Source organism: Panthera onca, chromosome X (genome assembly GCF_046562875.1).
Source record: "Panthera onca isolate mPanOnc1 chromosome X, mPanOnc1 haplotype 2, whole genome shotgun sequence".
NCBI lineage: Eukaryota > Metazoa > Chordata > Mammalia > Carnivora > Felidae > Panthera > Panthera onca.
In genome coordinates this window covers 10,603,418-10,626,956 of record NC_138357.1, presented here as the reverse complement: position 1 = coordinate 10,626,956, position 23,539 = coordinate 10,603,418, and positions in this window count along the sequence as shown.

The following is a 23,539-nucleotide window of genomic DNA, read 5'->3' as shown; positions in this document are numbered from 1 at the left end:
CTCTCTGTCCCAAAAATAAATTAAAAAGTTGAAAAAAAAAAATTAAAAAAAAAAAAAAAAAAGAGACAAAACAGATGAACATAAGGGAAGGGAAACAAAAATAATGTAAATACAGGGAGGGGGACAAAACAGAAGAGACTCATAAATATGGAGAACAAACTGAGGATTATGGGAGGGGTTGTGGGAGGGGGGATGGGCTAAATGGGTCAGGGGCACTAAGGAATCTACTCCTGAAATCATTGTTGCATACATGCTAACTAATTTGGATGTAAATTTTAAATAAATAAATAAATAAACAAATAAATAAACAAATCTAAGAAAAACTAAATAAAAAAGAATGTGAATTTAAGATGTTTTCTCCGTGTCACAAAATGTAATTATTGCAGCTAGAAATTGAACACGTATCTCTTTCATTCCAAAGCCTATTTTCTGCTCTGATTCCAGGTTGCCCTTCAGGAAACTTCCACGTAAAACTGAGGAAGAAAAGTTAGGGAGTCAAAGACAATTAGTCTGAGGGGCACCTGGCTGGCTTAGTCAGTAGAGCATGCGACTCTTGATCTTGGGGTTGTAAGTTCGAGCCCCACGTTGGGTGTAGAAATTACTTAAAAAAAAAAAAAAGATAATTAATCTGAGAAAAATCTCTGTGAAGAGATGAGTGTGAAAGAAAGCAAGAAACCTGAAATGGCAGATGCCTTACCAGGTGGACATATATGAAGCCAAGGCAGAGGGTAAAATGGGAAAGGGGGGCAGAAAATATCAGCAAAAGCCCTGAACTAGCACCGAGCACACAGGAAAGCAGGCCACAGAGAGCTGGCCATTTGGAACCCATATGCATACTGAAAGACACATAGGGCTTCTAATTTCCAGAATGGGGATCCCACTTCGGTGAACCTCCGGGAACCTTAGCAAGGATGTGTCATCATGTGGGTGATTTGTTTCTTCTACTTCCACCTCTGCTCCATTTTTTTTTAAATGTTCATCTAGTTTTGAAACAGAGTAGGGGAAGGGCAGAGAGGGAAAGAGGTAGAGAATCCCAAGCAGGCTGCGTACCACCGGCACAGAGCCTGACGTGGGGCTCGATCCCCCAAACGGTGGGATCGTGACCCAAGCCGAAATCAAGAGACGGAGCTCAACTGACTGAGCCAGCCAGGCGCTTCTGCCCGAGTTTTTAACTAGCTAGATGCTCCTAGTAATCTGTGAAAGCATAAACAGGCTGCAGTGTAATATATGTGAAATCAACTTCCAGCTGGGAAAAGCTTACCCGGTGGGCAACTAGCTTTCAGGTTGTTGCTAAGAAGAGTACAGTTCCAGGTTCTGAAGCCGCAGATATGTGTGTGTGTGTGTGTGTGTGTGTGTGAGCAAACATTCTTGCCAGCTCACACCGGGAGGCTCCCCGAATCCCAGTGCCCCTGGGAGGCAGCAGCAGCCTGGGACTGAGTTTCATGGGGATCTGACTGTAGTCTATGATTGTCATTTCACATTCCTATTGTCTTCTTATACAACGTGCCTTAATGAGTTGGTTCAGGACCAAAACGATCGGAAAAAATGTTGCTGAAAGCGACCGGTTCCTACCGAGGAGTTTGCTTTTACTCTCTGTGCTTCATACTAGGAACAGAGAAAAAGACATACATTTATTCAGCCATTCGTGTATCAAAAATTTTAACTATCTCTCCATATCCAAAACTGTGGTGATCACTGAGAGCAGGATGCAAAGATTAGTAAAGGCGCCGCTCATCATAAATTACAGTTTAGAAATAAATTACAGTACACTATATAATATATACATATATATATCGATGTGTATATATATACACATATATATACATCGATATATATATATCGATGTAACAGTATAACACCTTCCTTCTCAAACATATTCTCAGGGCTCATAGGTTAATCTATCAGATTATGTGCATGCATATATGTGACTCTTCAGAAACTTCAGAAGCAGTACAAGCAAGGGCACCTGGGTGGCTCTGTCAAGTTAGACGTCCGACTTCAGCTCAGGTCATCTCACAGTGCGTGGGTTCGAGCCCCATGTCCGGCTCTGTGCTGATCGCTCAGAGCCTGGAGCCTGCTGCGGATTCTGTCTCTCTCTTTCTCAAAAATAAAGAAATGAACGTTTAAAAAGAAGAAGAAGCAAAACAAGTCTGTTTTGGATCATTTGGAGGTCCACCTTATTATGACATTATCTTTCAGGGCCCACATTGGCGTTTTTGTTTTAAGGAGGTCAGTACCAGGTTTGTGTTCGTGTTTTTCAATCAGGTTCACGCCCACGAGTACCCTTTTGTTATCCGGTACAAATGAAAGGAACGGCTCTATGATATAGATAATGAGTTCTGGCTCTGCAGAGAACAAATCCTAGCATGGTGTGTGGCACAAACAAAAGTGTGAAAGGAGAAAAGTCATGGAGGAACCGAGGCATTACAAAGCTCAGAAAACTTGACAGAGTCCTTTGTATTATCTATATTTTAGCTCTCATACTTTGCTTTCAGTAAAACATTGGGGTGCCTGGGTGGCTCAGTCAAACATCCGACTTTGGCTCAGGGCGTGATCTCACGGTTCAGGAGTTCGAGCCCCTCATCGGGCTCTGTGCTGACAGCTCAAGCCTGGAGCCTGCTTTGGATTCTATGTCTCCCTCTCTCTCGGCCCCTCCCCCACTTGCACTTGGGCTCTGTCTCTCTCTGTCCCTGTCAAAAATAAATAAAAACGAAAACAAAACCAAAAACGAAACTTTAATAAAAAAAAAAAACCCATCATTATATTAAATTATTTGAATTGCGTACTTAGGGGTTTAAACGGTATGCTTTGGAAACGGCACATGCATGATTTTAGGTATAGAAATATTTAAGTAACATATTAGAATAAAACTTAAAAATAATTTCATTGACATGATAATTATTCCTTTAAAAACGGTCTACATCATCAGCCAAGATTGAGAATCAGCGTTGCATCATAGGACGTCATCCACCCTGTCGCCTCCACTCCGACCACTTTGATAGCAATATGTGACGCTGATCTCCTAAAGGGCCCAGTTTTATAGCTTCTTACTAGGCCTCATTTTAAGTGACTCTGCTGAGGTATTTGATACTATTTTTCATCGTCTTCTTTTTGAAGTTCCTTTTTCCTCCAGCTACTGAAAAATCACTCGTCTTCTGCTTCCCTGGCCATTCTTTCTTCGTCCTCTTCTGAAAGGCTTACTCCTCCATCAGTCTAAGAGATACTGATGCTTCCAAGAGTTTTTCTCTCATTTTTTATTTTTAGCACGTTTTTGCACTTGACATGGGTAAATTCATCCGCTCCTAACGTTTCAGTTACTAACAACACAGTAATGGCAAACCCTAAATTGTGTATGTAGCCAAAGCTCCACTTGTCTATCTACAGCTGCGTACTGGGAATCTTCACCTGGATGGTTCGTAGCTGCCTTCTCAAACTCAAGATGTGTAAAACTGAATTTATCAGCTAAACACACACACACACACACACACACACACACACACACACACACACACTTGCAACCACTCAACTCCACATCTTTTTACTCTAGTGTCCGTCTCGTGAATGGCAGCCATTCCCCAGTCCTTCTCAATTTCTAGCCCGTTTCCAAGTCAGAAGGACTAGAAGGAACTAGCAGTTGTATGGATGCAAGCAGACCTCAGCTTCCATCTTTCTTTCCACTGTCTACTTTAAACTCACTGTGAGAACTCATTTTAACACCTATGGATAAAACGGTGGGGCAGTTCCAACGGGCTGTTCAGTCACTTTCAAATTCTACTGAAGATGGGATTCTTTTTTCATTTTATTTGCTCATCGCTATTTCCCACGCGAATTTTCTCTGATCTCTTTGCTGTCTGGTGATCCACTCTTCTGGGATCACCCAGTTCTCCAATAACCTCTTTAGGCAGAGTCTCTACACAAGAGGACTTAGTCTGTCTCCCTTCCTGTGGGCTCCCCATCCGGCCCACAGAACACAAAACTCCATCTTTTCCAGCATAAAACTCTGGAAGTACAGGCCATTCGCTGCGCAGCCCCGTGTCTGTCTGGCGCACGAAGGCAGATGAATTTGAGCCATCGCTTTTTTACTTCCAACTTTCCAGATGTGAGTCCCTACAGCCCTCAAAACTCCAGGGAACACATGTCACAGTCCCGAAGCACCCTTCACTTGATGTGACAGAGGTAGAAGCTTGCTCCTCTCCTCACCCAAAGCACACCCACAACTCTCTTCGAATACATGTGAACCCCGGGCTTCTTCAGCCTCACCATGAAATCTAAATCCTTTCTTAGGACTATGGATGGCGGGCCATTGCGGACAGAATCGGCTTGTGGCCTTCTCTTTGCAAATGCTGCAAAAATGAACTACCATCTATCTTTAAAATGTTGTTTTCATTTTTTCTTCTAAATTTTATTTTAGAGAGAGAGCGTGAGTGGGGGAGAGGGGCAGAGGAGGGGGGGAGGGAGGGAGGGAGGGGGAGAGGGAGAGGGAGAGGGGGAGAGAGGGGGAGAGAGAGAGAGAGAGAGAGAGAGAGAGAGAGAGAGAGAGAGAATCCAAAGTAAGTTTCATGCTTACTGTGGGCCCGACACGGGGCTTGATCCCAGAACCCTTGGGATCATGACCTGAGCCGAAATCAAGAGTCAGCAGCTTAACTGCAGGTGCCCCAAATGTTGTTTTTGTTTTTATTTGACAACTGTTGCTTTGTTCTCAAGCTTTGGTGACTCTCCTGAAACTGAATGGCATTAGCATAATTCAAACTGAACCTCTTATAATGCAATCATGGCACTCCCTTTCCCTTATCCCTAAAAAGTGGTATCTTCTGGGGCACCTGGGTGGTTTAGTCAGTTAAGTGTGCAACTTCGGCTCAGGTCATGATCTCATGGTTCGTGAGTTCGAGCCCCGCATCGGGGCTGATGGCTCAGAGCCTGGAGCCTGCTTCAGATTCCGTGTCTCCCTCTCCCTCTCTCTCTCTCTGCCCCTCCCCCGCTCATGCTCTGGCTCTGTCTGTCTCTCTCTCTCTCAAAAATAAACGTTAAAAAAATTTTTTAAGTGTTATCTTCTATCTCTTACCCAACCAATCCTCTTTCCCTTGTTGACTAACTTTTTTATTTCTCTCATTCATTCTCATCCCCCCCCCCCCACTTGTCTCTAATGGTAACCTTCTCTCCTCCTAACTGGAAATCATCCACCTCTCAAGTGCATGTACAGGCTGATTACAAAACACATACACACTAAATAGAAAGAAGCATACAGGCTGAAAACCAGAGGTTGGAAGGTGTGGTTATTATGCAAATAGTAAGCATAAGAAAGCTGGTATGGGTTTATTTATGAGACACAGCACTTCAGGATGAAGAGTATCACCAATGACAAAGAAAAGCACTTCACAAAATGAAAGGGTCAATTCATCACAAAGACAACTATCTTACAGCATTCACCCAACAACAAAGCTTCAAGACACAAATAGAGCACATTCTAAGCTTGGCCCTGCTCGGGGTCACTTCAAAAAGACCTTCTTACAAGGACCAGTAACAATCTCAGTACTTAAAACAAGAGGTCCTTGTTCCCTAACACGTACAGCCTCACTCCAGTCCTCAGCCAGTGCTTCAGGACTTCTCAGAGACGTAGTAACTTCCAGAATTTTCTGATAGTCTCAATTCAATTTATTCAGCTTAATGAATGCATGCATTCACGATGGAGAATGTCTGTCAAAAGTCAACAGTTTCAGGGCGCCTGGGGGGCTCAGTCAGTTAAGCGGCTGACTCTTGACCCAGCTCAGGTCATGATCTCACAGTTCGTGAGTCTGAGCCCCGCGTTGGGCTCTGAGCTGACAGCGTGGAGCCTGCTTGGGATTCTCTCTCTCTGCCTCTCCCCCCTCAAAATAAACTTAAAAAAAAAAAATCATTTGTTTCTTGTGAGCCTTCTTTTTTTTCTTTTTTTAAATTTTTTTTTTTTTAACATTTATTTATTTTTGAGAGACAGAGAAAGAGCATAAGCAGGGGAGGGGCAGAGAGAGAGGGAGACACCAAATCCGAAGCAGGCTCCAGGCTCTGAGCTGTCAGCAGAGAACCCGATGCGGGTCTTGAACCCACGAACCACAAGCTCACGACCTGAGCCGAAGTCGGACGCTTAACCAACTGAGCCACCCAGGCGCTCCGCTCCTTCTGAGCCTTCCTTTTGATAAGGACTCCAGCAAAAGTTGAATCATTTGAAAATAAAGAGTAAATTCTTCGAGTCAGAATTGGCGTAAATGCAAAGCAAATGTTTTTTGCATGTTTCAAAAAACAAGGATTGGGGAACCACTCTGACGATAAAAAGTAGTTAGCTTTTTTAAAGTTTTTTTTTAAGTTTATGTATTTTGAGCACGTGAGCGTGCTTGGGGAATTGTGTCCCCAAGAAAGATATGTTGAAGTCCTAACCCTGGTTGCTAGGGGGGTGGCCTTGTTTGGAATTATTCTTTGCAGACATAATCAAGTTAAGATGACGTCACTAGGGTAGGCCCTAGTCCTCTATGACTGCTGTTCTTATCAGAGGCAAAAAGACTCAGACGCTGAGACACACAGAGGGTGCCGCATGCTGACGGAGGCAGAGGCTGCAGTGACGCGGCCACGAGCCATGGAACATCTGAGGCTACCAGAAGCTGGAAGAAAGAAGGGAGGATCCACCCACAGATGCTTCAATTAGCATGACCCTAATCCCACCTTGATTTCAGATTATCCAGCTTCAAGAACTGTGACAGCGGGCACCTGGGTGGCTCAGTTGATGAAGCATCGACTCTGGTTTTTTTTTTTTTTTTTTTTTTTTTTTTTTTATTTTTGGGACAGAGAGAGACAGAGCATGAAGGGGGGAGGGGCAGAGAGAGAGGGAGACACAGAATTGGAAACAGGCTCCAGGCTCCGAGCCATCAGCCCAGAGCCTGACGCGGGGCTCGAACTCACGGACCGCGAGATCGTGACCTGGCTGAAGTCGGATGCTTAACCGACTGCGCCACCCAGGCGCCCCATCGACTCTGGTTTTTGGCTCAGGTCATGATCTCCCAGTTCATGAGTTCGAGCCCCACAATGGGGCTCTGTGCTGACAGTACGGAGCCTGCTTAGGATTCTCTCTCTCCCTCTCTCTCGGTTTCAAAGCTAAACATTTAAAAAAAAAAAAAAAAAAACAACTGTGGCAGACTAAGTCTCTATTATTTTAAGCCACTAGATTTGCAGTAGTTTGTTACACAGTCTAAGGAAATTAATACATATAGCAGAGCCTAGTGATACCTTAATGGAGTTCAATTTTAGAACTCGGGTTACTGTATTAAGGGACTCTCCCATACCACGCACAAAACTGCTTCTACTGAGGCTTCACTTTAGGGCTACCTGTGGGATATGACAATTCCTTGCCGGAACTTACGAACTTACTGACCAGCGGGAACAAGGAGAGTGACTACGGGAAGAGGAAGCAGACAGCGGTAGACACCCTAATATTCAGAGAGCGAATAAGCCACGTAGCGGGATCTCCTGGGATTTCAGCCTGTCGGGAACATTACTAAGTCCTAGCTGCCTGCGTCTAACCCATTTATTGTCTAGTAGGAGCGCCAAGAACTGGGATGGCTCTGCACCTTTCATCGTTTGTAACTTCTAATTACATTTTGCATCCCACTGATTCAAATCTTATATATAACGTGGCGGCCAAAATTAAATCGGATTCCAAGAGGACTACATTACTTCCTCATCTGGAATACAGTATCTTTTTGTTTGTTTCCTGGAGTTAATTAGTACTGTCGTGATGTTTCAAGGGCTATAGTTCCCAACTGCACTATTCGCCTTTCCCCGCAATTGCTTCAAGGTGGATTCCCACTGTTCAATTTGCTATCTTTCTTCTTTTTCTTGGCCAGAACCCAAACTTCCCTTGACCTCATTTCTTTCTTTTTATTCCCTTTCTGTGCCTATGTTCTTAAGTTATTTTTGTATCTTTCCTTCCGCACATCAAGACAGAGAACACCCGAAATGACTCAAGCTCTAACGGTGACCCTCTCCACCTCCTCTACCCTACAGGTGCCTCTGCGTTCACCACACTAATCAGTTCTATTGTGTTGCTTTTCGTCTTCCGGGAGATCCGACAATACCCACAGTAATTTCTGAAGAAGATCCAGGAATTTTATGAAACAGACAAAATTGGAAATTCACACTACTAACATCCAGTCACAGGACAACACGATCATCAGGCTATTTTGACATTCTTATAATAATGATGACCATATGGCTGTTGTATTTATTTATGTGTGATCGCTTGACTGCGCTTGACAGTCTTTTCATTCTTTAGAGATACAAATATTTTTCATGTGACGCTTGTCGCTGTTAGAAACAAAAAAAATTATCAATAAAGGGAAATCAGAGAATTTGACACGACGTTATACAGTCTGTAGTTTTTGTATAAATAAGAAAGGAAAGAAACGTTGGGCTTCTGTTTACAAAATTGCAGCTGGTAGGCAGGCGGTGCTATATTCTGCACAGTCTATTAGTAGCCTCCCTCAATTCCAGGTAATTTTTTTAATAATTACATGTTGCCCCAACATAGCCAAAACACTAATGTGATTTCAGTTGTTATTACTGAAAGTGAAAGTCAAGCATTTGTAACAGATTAACACATCTCCCTGAGGTGTCATTTAAATTTCATATTACCTTTGATTATATATAACTGCGTTTTTGTCCAGGCTTCTGTAACAAAATACCACTAACTGGGTGACTTATAAACAACACTCATTTTTCACAGTTCTGGAGGCTGGAACTCTAAGATCCTGTGTTCTCCCGTGGTGGAAAGGCCTAGGGATCTCTCTGGAGCCTCTTTTATGAGAACACAAATCCCATTCATGACCACAGCACCTCGTTAAGGCCCCACCTCTTAATACCATCATCTTTGAGGATTAGGATTTCAACATGGGAATCTGAGGTGGGCACAAACATTGAGGCCACAGCACTCTACCATACTTAATCCCAAAAGACCATGCCTTTTTAGAGCTGCTCGTCTTTCTTTACTCACGCTGAGCCTTCAGCTGAGCCTTCCTCGTAGAACACCTTTTCCCAACTAGAAAGACAATACTACTCCCTAATGACTTCTGCATATTCGCACTGTCGCCTTCAGTGAAGAAGGAAAGAAACACACATGTACGCACAGCAATATTAACTGAGATCTTATCATTATACTAGACACGTTTACGATGAACAATTTCGTGGATTCCCACACAAAATCTGTGAGCTATAATTTGCACACTTTACATAAAAAGAGACCGAGTCTCACATATTTTAAATACCTCACCCAAAGCTGTACACCTAATTCATGTGGGAATGAGCAGCCTCCAAGCCCAATTCTAACTCCGAAGCTTATGTTCGTTCCATTCTTCACAGTGTTGTCTCTAAAGCACCTTAGTCATACTTTTATAGTACTACACTTATTGTGATGAGTCCCAGGTAATGCAGACAACCGTCAAATCACCATGTTGTACACCTGAAACTCACAGAACGTTGTACGTCGACTCTACGTCAACTTTAAAAACGAGTGTCTGTTTCCCCCTCTGTGATTAATCCCCTTCTGTGGATTCAAGCAGCTAGCTCTGGAGTGTCCACTCCTTGTGCTAAGCAACCTCGTATCACCAACCTCCACAAGACAGATAAAGCAAGTCATTTATCTACTTGACCCGGACTCCATAGCTAGGTTGACCAACTGTCCCAGTTTGAGTCAGACTGGACAGTTTTAGCACTGAAAACCCTCCACAAGTCCACCTGAAGAGTAGAAACTCCTTGGAATATTTTTAATATTCATAATCTGACCAATTAAATATGGAAGTGGGACTCCAAACATCAACATATTTTTTTAAGGTTGCTGGAGGTAGGAAAGAAACATTGTTCGAAACCAGTGGTTCTTTCTGAACCAACGGCATGAACACCACCTGAATCCTTGTTAGAAATGCAAATACTCTGACCTCACCCCATACCTACTAAATCAGGGCTTCTGGGGGTGGGGCCCTCAAATCTGTTTTAACAAGTCTTCTAGATGATTCTGATGTGCCCTCGACTTTGAGGCTCACTGCTGTTATAGAAGTGACACAAATACGCCTGTCCCCTACCATTGCCTCAGGAGCAATCTCCTTTGAGCTCTGCGGTGGGCAGCCTGTGGTCACACTGCTGCTTCCCCTGCGTCCTCTCCTATCTGCCGTCTTGAGTCTCCTTTCGCCTTTATGCCCGTCACTTTCCCATGCTCCCTGAAGGAGTACTACTAACATTGCAAAGTGCTTCCAGATTAGGAGAATGTTGACAGATTTTGCTGCATTTCAGAATTCTGCCCCACCGAAATACCCACAAAGCAGAGGTGAGCGAAAGCACATCCCTCCAGGGCTCTGGAAGTGTCTCCGGAAGCAGCCCACTGCGAGAACAGAATGTGATTGCAGCTGCACATCTTCCCCTAAAAATTCATGTGGGTTTTTCTTTCTACTTCTTAATATATTCATGTTTGTGGTATTATAAAAATTATTTCCTCCAATTTCCAAGTGAACTGGACTCTGTCCCCAGTTTGTGACCCACCTGTGGGGTACACATATTTCCGTCTGCAAAGCGCAAGAAATACTACCCCACTTAATTCTCACAATGGCCCTGGGAAGTATTAAACCTTACCATTGCCGAAGAGGATACCGAGGCTCTGAAAGGCTAAGTAGTGTTACCAAGGTCATCTAGTGGAGAAATGCCTGAATCAGGCCTGCATAACTAAAGGCTTTGCTGTTTCTACCAGGGTGTATAATTATCTGACATTTTGGACATAAACTCTTAGAGGACAAGTGTACTGTTATATTCTATACCCAATATAGTACTTCATACATTGCCCATGTGCGTATTCTGTCCCCCTATCTGTATATGTGATAATATAAATAATAAAATAATATAAAATGAGTGAAAAAAAAAGCGTATTAGTAATTTAAGAAGTTGAATGTGGGGGCACCTGGGTGGCTCAGTCAGTTAAGCATCCGACTTCGGCTCAGGTCATGATCTCACAGTTTGTGAGTTTGAGTCCGGCGTCGGGCTCTGTGCTGACAGCTCAGAGCCTGGAGCCTGCTTCAGATTCTGGGTCTCCCTCTGTCTCTCTCTGACCCTCCCCCAGCTCATGCTCTCTCTCTCTCTCAAAAATAAAATCAACATTACATTTTTTTTAATAAATATTTGTTCTATACTTAGGCAGATAAACTAGCACAAAATAGCATTTCTTTTTTTAAGCTTATTTATTTTTAAAGTTTTATTATTATTTTAATTATTATTTAATATTATTACTACTTTAAGTTTTTTTACATTTATTTAAGTTTATATATTTTTTTTAGTTGATTTATTTTGAGAGAGAGAGAGAGAGAGAGAAAGCACAGCAGGGAGCAGGGGACAAGCAGAGAGAGAGAGAGAGAGAGAGAGAGGGAGAAAGAGAGAATGAATCCCAAGCAGGCTCTGTGCTGTCAGCCCACATGGGGCTCAAACTCACCAACCGTGAGGACCATGACCTGAGCCGAAATCAAGAGTCAGACACTTCACTGCCTGAGCCACCGAGGCGACCCCAAAATAGCATTTCTTAAAATGTTTTCTTCAGAATAAAGGGTTCCGTTATCAGTGCAGTTTGGGAAACTCCTGGCTATATGGTTTCTTTACTGGAAATCCTATTCAGGATGCTTAAAATACATTTGCATGAGGAATCTAAAAAAAGAAAGGAGGGAGTCATAATATACAACACTTTCAAAACTCGTTTGGTCAACAAATCTTTTCCCTATTGAAACACCCGTTCTACTGAATACACTGTAGAGGTGTCAATACAACGGAAAGATCAAAGGATTTGGCCTTGAAGAGACTCCGTCTCACTTAACGCTATCGCACTTACTAGCTGTATAAACGTGATCTAATCACATAATACGTCAGACTTACTGTTTTCTCATGTGATGAAAGGATCTAAGAACCTCAACCATGCAAATTCATGAGGGTCATGAGTTGATAGATGTGAACTGTCTAGAGGATCGTGCTGGATTAAATAGAAGTTGCTCAGCAAGCAGTATTTCCCCCTCTCTCCGTCATGTTCATATGCACTTGCTTTACCAATGGTGGGTAAATACCAAGCCATTGATGAATTGAGTCTGTGAAGTAAAAATAATCAGTCAAATCTGTAACAAGATAATGGGGAGGGCAAACTCTTTGGATGATAGAATAATCAGTTGTGTATAATGCTGTGGTGCTGCATACAACGCTTTCTCAAGTGATTACTGGTCTGGGAGAGCTTTCAACTGCTGAAACGCAAAAAAGTGGCACGTAACGCAATGAAGTACTTGGCCTTTATTTTTAAGCACTGCTAATTCTTGAGGATATACTGGTTAAGAGTCTCCACTGATTTGTGCAGAAGTTTTGATCTGCCGTATTACATCCTGGAGCCAGACACCAACAATTTACTGTTTGGAAGAAAGGGTTGCTCCAAAGCAAGTCAGAGCTTGACCAATTCAGGATTTGCATTAAGTAAGTGGTGTAGATTGAATGTTAGAAGCTCAGAAATCACATCCAACGTAGGGTGGAGCTCTCCAAGTTGGACTACATTGAGGTCTGTAAGGAGTCGTTGCTTCCAGCCAGCTTTCTCGTCCCCAAGACTCAGCGGTGCTTTTTTTCATCGAACAACTGAAGGCCAATATTTTAGTAAAACACAACCTCGAGGCCTTTTGCTCCTCTATCCTGAGGCAGTGAAAGAGCCAGCAGTTTTAAAGCTGCGGCTCAGGGCTAGTTATACTTCGAGAATACTTCTGGATTGCAGGGCCAGGGGGTGAGAGCTAAGCTGATGGTTCTCAAAGTGGGGTCCCTGGACCTGTTGCATCAGCAGCACCCTGAATGTGTTAGAAATGCACCTTTGGGGGACTTACTCCAGACCTACATCAGAAACTCTGGAGTTGGGAATGAGAAGCAGAAATCTGTTTTAACAGGCCTCCTGATTCTTATTCATGCTAAAATTAGACAACCATCGATTTTAAATCTTGTGACCTGTGTGTGTGCATGTGTGTGTTCACGAGCTGATCTTCAAGAGTAAGGTTCTTGGGGCACCTGGTGGCTGATTAAGTGTCCGACTTTGGCTCAGGTCATGATCTCATGGTTCGTGGGTTCAAGTTCCAAGTCAGGCTCTCCTGCTGACAGCTCAGGGCCCGGAGGAGCCTGCTTCAGATTCTGTGTCTCCCTCACTCTCTGCCCCTCCCCCACTCCTGCTCTGTCTCTCTCAAAAATAAATGAACATTAAAAAAAAAGGAAGAAGGAAGCCGTACAGAGAAAGACAGATACCGTATGTTTTCACTCTTATGTGGATCCTGAGAAATTTAACAGAAACCCATGGGGGAGGGGAAGGGAAAAAAAAAAAAAGAGAGGTTAGAGTGGGAGAGAGCCAAAGCACGAGAGACTCTTAAAAACTGAGAACAAACTGAGGGTTGATGGGGTGGGAGGGAGGGGAGGGTGGGGGATGGGTATTGAGGAGGGCACCTTTTGGGATGAGCACTGGGTGTTGTATGGAAACCAATTTGACAGTAAATTTCATATATTGGGAAAAAAAACCATTGGACAATTGTCAGAATCAAATAATATCAATATAACACTACTATTCAAATCCAGACCCCGCCCCCCCAAAAAAAGAAGGTTCTTGGAGTGATATCAGCACGATGGTGGAATGGGAGGTCCTCCACTCATAACGCCCCTCAACAGGAACAATTTGGCAGCCATTCACAGACAAATGTGTCTCTGTGGGCCCTTCAGGAATCAGGTAGGAGGTTACAAAACACCAGTGGAGCCCACGACCGAGAAGGGCCATTTTGAAAAGGCAGGTGCACACCCAGGTAGCAGGTTCACCAACTGTGGTCCCAAGCTACACACCCCGTAACAGACCTACTGCCTTTGGATTTGGCCACAGGTACATCTGACCTCCGTCCTGCTATTAATACCATCCACTAGGGAACCTGGAAGGAGGGGAACAGGCCTGCCGACTCGTTTTACTGTGGATATTGAAGCAGCGCAGCGTGTCAGTTCTAGCCTTGTCCCGGCCATAGTTTGCGAGTAGTCTCGTCAGCCCAGGGCCCCGCCGGGAGAAAACCCACCTATGCCCCTGAGGCAGGTGTGCTTTACTGGTCCAACTGCAACCAGCTGAAGTGTCCCCTAACTCAGTTCCAGCCCCTGTCAGCTGTGGCACAGGAAGAGGCTTTCCCACGTAGGGACTCGGCAGAAGACATACCCATCCTTGTCCCTGGAGACTGGCCCACGGACTTCGGATCCTGAAGTGGCCCCGTAAGTCAACTCCGGTCCGTCTCAGCTACGGTCCTGTCCACCCAGGGACCCGCGCAGTGACCTGGAAGCAGGCCTCCCAGAGACCCGGCAGGAGTCCCACACAAGCACATCCACGCCCCGGGTAATGGGCCTGCCATGTGCAGACCCTGATGTGGACCTCCGGCCCCTTGCCAGCCCTACTGACTGAGGTCCTGGAGGCAGTCCTGTTCCCTCGGGTACCACACAGGATCCATGCCCACCCAAGCCCCTGGGAATAGGCCTGACAAACACGGACCCCTCTGTAGACCCAGCAGCAACCACGTTACCCAGCCCAACCCCACTCAAGCATGGTGCAGAGGCAATAACGTCAGTCCAGGAACCCGACAGGAGACAGTCTCTGTCCGCTGAAAGCAGTCTGTACAGACTGGAAGACGTGTTTACTGATGAAATGCTCAGATCTCCATGCAAGGCAACAGTGACCACAGGAGCAGGCGAACGTGACCTCACCAAGGGAAACTCATAAAGCCTCGGCAACCGACAGCTAAAAGCGGACATCTCCGCATTGCCTGACAACTAATTCACGATCATCACCTCAGAGAAGCTCCGGCAGATGCAAAAGAACACAGCTAGGACTCGGCCACAGAAAAGAAGGAAATCCTGCCGTCCGCGAGAACACAGATGGACAGCAAAATGAGCCACGCGCGGAAAACATCACGTGGGCTCACTTATTTGTGGCATCTGCAACAGTCCCACACAGAAGCAGAGGAGAATGGTGATCGCTAGGCGCTAGCGGGGAGGGTAAAGGAGGAGATGTTGGTCCAAGGATACACATTTCCAGTTCTAACATTAATGGGTTCTGGGGAGCTAATATACACCATAGTGACGGAAGTTAATACTGTTTTATATTACCGAGGTTTGCTAAAATAGATCTTCTCTATTCCTTAGGATTTCTTTTATCATTGAGATCTAACTGACATGTATTAGTTTCTTTTTCATTGAGGTCTAACTGACATATGTTAGTTTCAGGTGTATCACCTAATGATTTCATACTGGTATAAGCGGCAAAGCGATCACCATCCATCACCATACAAAGTTACAAAATGAATTCTTTTGTGTGACAAGAACTTTTAAGATGCACTCGCTCGGCAACTTTCAAACAGGCACTACGATATTATTGACTATATAGTCACATGCTGTACATTGCCTCGTCACAACTTATTTGTTTTCTAACGGAAGTCTGTACCTCTTGACCCCCTTCGTGCATTTCACCCCCTGTCAGTCCCCCTCCCCTCTGACAACCACCATTCTGTTATCGTATCTGTGAGTTTTGTTTTGTTTCTTCGTTTTTTTAGATTCCACACATAAGTGATGTCGTACAGAATTGGTCTCCGACTTAATTTCACTTGGCAGAACGCCCTCAAGGTCCATCCATGTTGTCGCAAATGGCAAGATGTTATTTTTTTTTATGGCTGACTAGCAATACGTTGTCTGTGTGTACGCACACACACACGCACACACCCCACATCTTTCTCCACTCATACACTGATGGCCAAGGGTGTCTAAGCTCCTTTCTGGGGAGGACTGGAGGGCTGCAGCAAGGCAGCGGGATCATGCAAGGATTGCAGCCACCCCCCAGCATGGGCAAAATGGAGGGCGAGTGCAAACAGTAAGATCAGCAAATAATTCTCCCTTTCATACAGTCTCGGCACCTTCCAGCCTGCTGCTTTTGCACTGGGCTCCGGGGCGAGGGAGTGTGTCCACAAGCCCTTTAAGAGCAGTATCTCCGTTCCCTACAGTCCTTTGGGTCTCCTGGACTTAAGCCCTCCTGGTTTTCAGAGACGGATGTTTTGGGGGCCTGTCTCTCTGGTGGGGGTCCCAAGGGCTGGGGCGCCTGACGTGGCGCACAAACTCCCCACTCCTCAGGGAGAAGCTTTTGATTTGTGATTGCGGGTCACGATGCCAGGGCTGGGTTTTTTGGCGACGCTAGGTCTCTACACCTCCTACCTGTCCCGATGCGGCCCTTTTATTGTTTGTTGAGAAGAAGTTGTTCCTCTGGTTTTCAGGTCGTTTTCAGAGGGAATTGTTCCACATGGAGCTGTAGACTCGGTATGTTCATACAAGGAGGTGAATTCAGGATCGTCCTACGCTGCCATCTTGGACTGCCCTGAAAATAGGAGATCTTAAGTATTGTCACCACAGGGTAAAAAACAAATAACCCTGTGAAGTGGCAGATGTATTAACTAGACTGTAATGAGCATTTTGCAACGTCTATTAAATCATCACTTTGTACACCTTAAGTACATACAGTAGTTGTCAATGATACCTCAATAAAGCCGACAAAAATAAGGATCTTGCTCAAGGAGCTCTCTATTCATAGTAGGGTGAGAGACAGCTGCACCCCCAGTTGTAGTACAGAGCAGAATTGAACAAATTCTAAAATGTCACTGTAGTCATATTCTCAGTTCTGACCAGGAAGGTCAGGTCTAACTAATACTACCTCCTTTTAGGAAGTGGTCTACACGGATCCTTGATCCTCCTTTTACAAAGGCAGTATCAGAGCTGAGTCCTGAAAACTAGCTATAATTTTGACAGTAAAAAATACATGAAAGGAAAAGTAATGTAGGAGCCTCTAAACATTGTACATTGGGAACCGAAGGGTAGACTGGCATAGTGTTGTAGATTTGTCCAACAGGACTTCCTGAGCGGACAGAAAAAGTTCTCCCTCTGTTCTGTCCAATATGGCAGACACCATGCTGACGTGGCTTCTGAGAGAACTGGAAGTAGGGCTGGTGAGAGGGAGGAAATGAATGTTAGTTCATTTAAATGGCCATATGTTTCTGGCTACCTTTCTGGAGAGCACAGCCTTAGGAATGATCATATTCATGAGCTGCCCCCTTACACTCTCCCTCACAATACAAAGACAACTTCAAGACTTTCCTAAATCCCTAATCATAGTTGTATTTGTGAAGGATATTCCTGAGCTCCTTGCTCTTACTTTTCCGTCTTGGAAAAAATTATTTATGGGGATGCAACTCCCTTGAATTTCCTCAAGTTCCAAATGCCTTGACACAACGCTGTCTCAGAAACAATACATTTTGGACACAGCCTGGGCTGGAAGTTCAGGGTGGCAGCATGATATAAACACCCGTGCGTTTTAGCCCCTCAGGTCAGAATGCTCTTATCGCTAAGATTTTTGCCTTAATGAGCAGGACTGTCCTTTAACAGATACTCCTTTTTCCAGCATCTCATCTTTTCAGCTGTGTATCCAATACGGAAGGCTAAGGAAAAAAGAGGATTAAATTGGGCCAGACCTTGTCCTTTTGAGTGGTGCACTGAAGTCTAGTGGATTCCCTTTCAGGGTTTGTGAGTTTAGGGGGAACTGATTGGGGATGGCGTCAGAGACCTGCATTGTTGCCTGTCTCTGCGACGACACAGGAAGGATTGTACACGTAGATTCCGAGTGGAAGATCTGTGCAGTGAGCACTGTCCCGTCTTGGGCCTGCCATCTCTGGGAGTGGAGGGAGTGGCTTCAAAGCTTACTATGAACAGATGGCGCTTGTTCTGGCTGAAATCTCCAGGAGACTCAAGTCTCAGGTGACGCTACCCCACCCTTTCACAAATCTCTGTGAACTATGTTCATAAGGAGACTGCACATCGAAACTATGTGTTCTCAGTGTTGATGTCTAAAGGGGTTTGAGTCAAGTTTCTCACAAACTTTGCAAAATGAGACAGTCCAGGTTCAGAGTGCTGAAATGACCTGGTGGATCCCGAGCCTAGACTTAGCTGTGTCTCAGTCCAATACCTGTAAAATGCAGTGGTGTATATATGGATCCTTGAGGACAGAAGCCCATTGGGTTTAGTTGCTAAATGTTCACAAAGGCAACATGTGTGGTTCTGCTCTACCATAATTTGTCTGCTGAGCAAAAACAGACTTACGAGTCCCTTTCTCTGTATCTACAGATCTCATCTTCCCCTCATAAACTCCTAGAGCCGCACTGGACCAGGATAAACGAGACGCTCTCATTCTCCGTCCCCCAAGCCGCGAACACATTTTTGACTAGGTAGCCATGCTTAACGTGGACAGGAAAGGCAGTCTGGGGCGAGTCAAGCATTGCCAATAAACAGAGCCAAGCAGGCTAATCCTTGTCCGTGGAAATGCGCCACAGTTGGCCTTAGTTTAGTAGTGACATCGGATTTAACCAAGATTCCTTCATACAAATTTCTCAGTTCTAACACGTTACACGTTTCATTCATCTTCAGTTTATGTTACAAACCTACTCATCCTCTGACAGCCCATTAGCAGTTATTTACAAAACAATTACTAAACAATAGTAGGTGCTAGGGCATTTAGTAAATCTGGCCAATGAATGTGATTTGAGTACAAAGGAGGTTAAAAAAAAAAAAAAATCGTACACAGCGTATATGTTTTACCTTTGATGGAGGACAGAGCATTTCTCCCTACAGGAAGGCTGAACTAGGACCCATTCTCACTTCGTCTGGTTTAAGGGTTGGTAAAGAAGACCGGGAAACCCAGAGCTACAATGTGTCAGAAACTGACAAGCACCTTAGAAACATTGTGTTGTAGGGGCCCAGGGCAGGCAGCCCCGCGTGAGGGGTCACATTGGCATAAAGATTATTTTGAGTTAAGTGATTAAAACAAAGCAGATGCGGGAAAAGCTCTCGCCTCCCCCACGACTGCCGAAATTTACATTGGAAAGGGCAGCCCGTAACAGGAAGAGGGCTATTAGGAGGGCCTCCACTTTACCTAAGGAACTCATCTGCATAGTAGGGCAACCTTGTTTTTCCAAACGCCTCCTTAGACCTTCTTGCTAATGCGCTTTCTCTCCTTTGGATCCTCAGGCCTCGACCCCTCTTCTTGGTTCTTCTACGGCTCCCCGTTGCCTGTCTGTAGGATCTGCGTGGATTCCGGCCCCAACGCCCAATTACATTTCCTGCTGTTAAACGGTCTCACGTCAATTGGATTCTGAATCCCGCTGGAAGGATCTTGAGGAGCAGACGAAAGGCTTTCCCCCGAACAGTGTCCTGTAAGTTCCACTGCGGCCTTAAGAGGTAAATGCCATGATGGTCTTTCTACCGATAGCAACTCTTAGGGCGCCCGAACCGAGCTCCAGCGTGATTGGACAAGTTCCCCACACACATTACCAAGCCATTCCCAGACACGGTCCGCCCGGAGAGAGCTCCGACGGTCAGGGTGAAGGGCTCCATTTACAGGGCTGCCCCACCCCCACCCCGACTCGAGACCCAGCTGCGAGCCCGGGTGCTTGGGACTCAGCCGCGGCAAAGGTTCCCACCGCGCCCTCCTTGGGTCCGAGTAAGATGCCGGGGCGGCTCACAGAACTTAGAGAACCGGCTTCCTTACCAGATCGCGGGGTGACTCAGAAAGGCTGGGACTCGGGAACACGGCCAGGCGGGCGCGTTCCCGAGGAGGAGGGGTGCAGGGCGGGCGGGCAGCTTCCCCCCAGCTTCCCCCCAGCTTCCCTGCCCTCGCCAGGCCGCCACTCTCCTCGCCGCTCCACGTGGTCACCAACCGGAAGGTCTCCGAAACCCTCTTTTTGGGTTTTTATGGGAGGCTTCATAACGGAAGCAACATTAAGTTGTTGGTCATTGGCTGCTTCACCCCCTGCCCCTCCCCTCCCCTGAGTCAGGGGGTGGGGCTAAAAGTCCCTACCCTTTTATCACTGCGTTGGTTCCCCTGGCAACCAGCTCCCATCTTTAGGCTACCCTGGGGTTTTCCAAAAGTGACCTCATTAACATAACAAGACACCTTTTAAGCTCTGTTCACTTAGGAAATTCCAAGGGTTTTAGGGGCTGTGAGCCGGAAACTGAATGAAGACGAAATACATACGGTACATTTGGTTATTCAAATGACCACATACATATGTCTCATAAACGGCAATATCTAAGCCTTCACTCATTTTACAGGTGAACAAAACAGGTTCAGAAAAGCTGCTCCTTGTCCAGGATCGCAGAGCATAAAACTGATTCCTATGCTTGTGCTTTCAATCACTGTGCTCTACTGTCTCCTTCCGGGGCGCCTTCCATCTCTTCTCCTTCTCAAAGCCCTCGGCCTCTGAACATTAGAGGATTTGGGCTTAGAATCCAGAAATTTGGACCAGGGATTTGTTTTCCAGATTTGACCAATGATAAAACGTGTTCTTCGTAGCAAACAGAGGGCCTATTAAGGCCGGTTGGAACACAAGGTCAGACATGAGGTTTCGGGAGATGACAGAGCATTCTTGACATAAGAATGATAATAAATGGGGTGCCTGGGTAGCTCAATCGGTTAAGCATCGGACTCTTGAGTTAGGCTCAGGTCATGATCTCACCGTTGAGGAGTTCAAGCCCAGCCTCGAGATCTACACTGATAGCACTGAGCCTGCTTGAGATTCTCTCTCTCTCTCTCTCTCTCTCTCTCTCTCTCTCTCTCTCTCCCCCTCTCTCTGCGCCTTCCCCACTCTCTCTCTCTCAAAATAAATACATAAACTTCGAATGAAAACAATTTTTAAAGAATAATCATTATCATTTATTGAATACTTACTATGTTCCATAACATTTACATGTATTTTTTTAATCCTCATAATAAACCTATGAAATACAGATGAGCACAAAGAAACACAGAAAAAAGAACTGCTAAGGATTAAAAACTAAGCAATTTCACAGTGGCTGTGATTAACTATGTAGTCTTTTGGTATTCTGTATTAGAATAGGAACTTGGGCACAGACCACTCCTTATTCTTTTTAGTATCTGCAGCACTGAGCCCAGGGTTTAGCACAAAATAAGCAAGCAATAAATGATAATCCCTATTACTATTCACTGTAGTACTAACTCCTAGAATCTGAATAGAAACTGGACATACCTAAGAATTTGATATGAAATCCTTTGCTAATATTTGCTTAAAGGAATTTATTATCTATACCCTATCCACCACTATTCTAGATAGTAAATGGAAAGCTATTTTCCTTTGGAGAAGAGGATGAGAGAGAAATACATACAGCTATTGCTTAAGTTCTTGATAACTTCCTCCCAAATACTGCCAGCTACAATAACATTTAATAGGTCTTGCTGATTGTAGATATCACACTGCTATATTTTATCACTAACATATGGATGAAAACACATGGCATGATCTTTACCTTGGTGAGAGTCCAGAAAGAGAAGGGACCTGAGTGTAAGGTAAACAAACTTGAATACAAATATATTTTTGTAAATTATGGAAACAGTATTGGGTATCCCAAAGCGCAGAGTGCCTACTGTCCGTGTTTGATTTGATTACTGAATTCACTGTAAGAAAAATCTGAGTTTTGTTAAGACACATGTCTTAATCACATCAGAGTAGATTCTAACAGCTGCCTTTTGGCGGATCTGGGAGGCGTTTTTTTCCTCTTTTATTTCTATTGTAACTTATACATTTCAAAATAGTTTAAGACTCACAAGAAGTTTTGGAAATGGCAGAGGGTTCCTATGTGCCCTTCACTCAACTTCCCCCACAAATAATATCTTTTTCTAAAAGACATTTACTTATTGTGAGAGAGAGAGACAGAGAGCATGAGCGAGCTAGAGCGGGAGAGGGGCAGAGAGAGAGAGAGAGATGAAGAGAGAGAATCCCAAGCAGGCTCCACACTGTCAGCGCAAAGTCTGATATGAGGCTCGAACTCACAAATCATGAGATCGTGACGTGAGCACAAATCAGGAGTTGGTTGCTTAAATGACTGAGCCACTCAGGTGCTCCTTCCCACATATGATATCTTCAATAAGCATAATGCATTGTCAAAACAGGAAGTTGATGTTGGCACAATACTAACAACTCAAGTACTTTATTCAGATCTCACCAGTGTTCATCTGCACTTTGTGTGTGTGTGTGTGTGCGTCTGTGTGTGTAGTTTGATGAAATATTATCACATGTGTAGATTCAAGTAATTGTCATCAAAATCACGATTCAGAATTCTCCTGTCACCACAAAGCAGCTTCCTCATGTTACCTCCCAGTGATGGTTCATTTTCCATGTCAACTTGACTGGGTCATGGGATGCCTCGATGTCTGGTTAGGCACTATTTCTGAGTCTCTGAGCATATTTCCAGATGTTATTAACATGTGAATCTGTAGAATGAGAGTACTGCCCTCCCCACTGCGAGCAGGCATTAACCAATCCATTGAGAGCCTGAATACAACAAAAAGCTGAGGGAGGTAGAGTTCCTTTCCTTCCCGGCTGCCTGCTTCAGCTGGGACACCAGTCTTCGGCCCTCGGACTGGGATTCACAAAATCAGCTTGCTTGGTTCTCAGGCCTTCAGACTTAGATTGAAATTAAACCGCCAGCTTTCCTGGGTCACCAGTTTGCAGACGGCAGATTGGAAACTTTTCAGCCTCCAAAATCACAAGTCAATTCCTCATAATAAACATTATTATATTATGTATATATACATACATGTATACATACACACACACACACACATCCTTTCGGTTCTGTTTCTCTGGAGAACCCTAACTAACACATCCTTTAATGGTTACACCCTTCCCCCAGCCCAAACACCCGACTACCATTAGTTTCTTCTCCAGCTCTATAACTTTGTCATTTTAAAATACTATGGTACATTAGATCATATAGTAATGTAACCTTGAGATTGGCTTTTTTCACTCAGCATAATGCCCTTGAGATCCATTCAAGGTGCTGCCTGCACCAATAACTTGCTCTTCTTCACTGCCAAATAGAATTTTATTGTATAGACGTGCTATTTGTTTATTCATTCACCAGTTGAAGGACATTTGGGTTGTTTCCAATTTTTGACTCTAACAATAAGGGATGCTATGAACGACAGTATACAGGATTTGAGGCAGACATAAGTTTTTCATTTCTCTGGATAAATGCCCAGAAGTACGATTACTGGATCATATTTTACTCACAGGCTTAGTTGTGTCTTTTTTTTTTTTTTTTTTTCAAAAAAACCTTTTTTTTTCCCCAGAGTGGCTCTGCCATTTTACATTCCCACCAGCAGTGTTTGAGGGATCCATTTTGTTTGTCACTGGTTTTTATTTTAGCTATTTTAATAGGTACGTAGTGAAACCACATTTAATTTCAATTTCCCTAAGAGCTAATGATATTGAACATTTTTTTTTTTTTTTAATTTTTTTTTTCAACGTTTTTTTATTTATTTTTGGGACAGAGAGAGACAGAGCATGAACGGGGGAGGGGCAGAGAGAGAGGGAGACACAGAATCGGAAGCGGGCTCCGGGCTCCGAGCCATCGG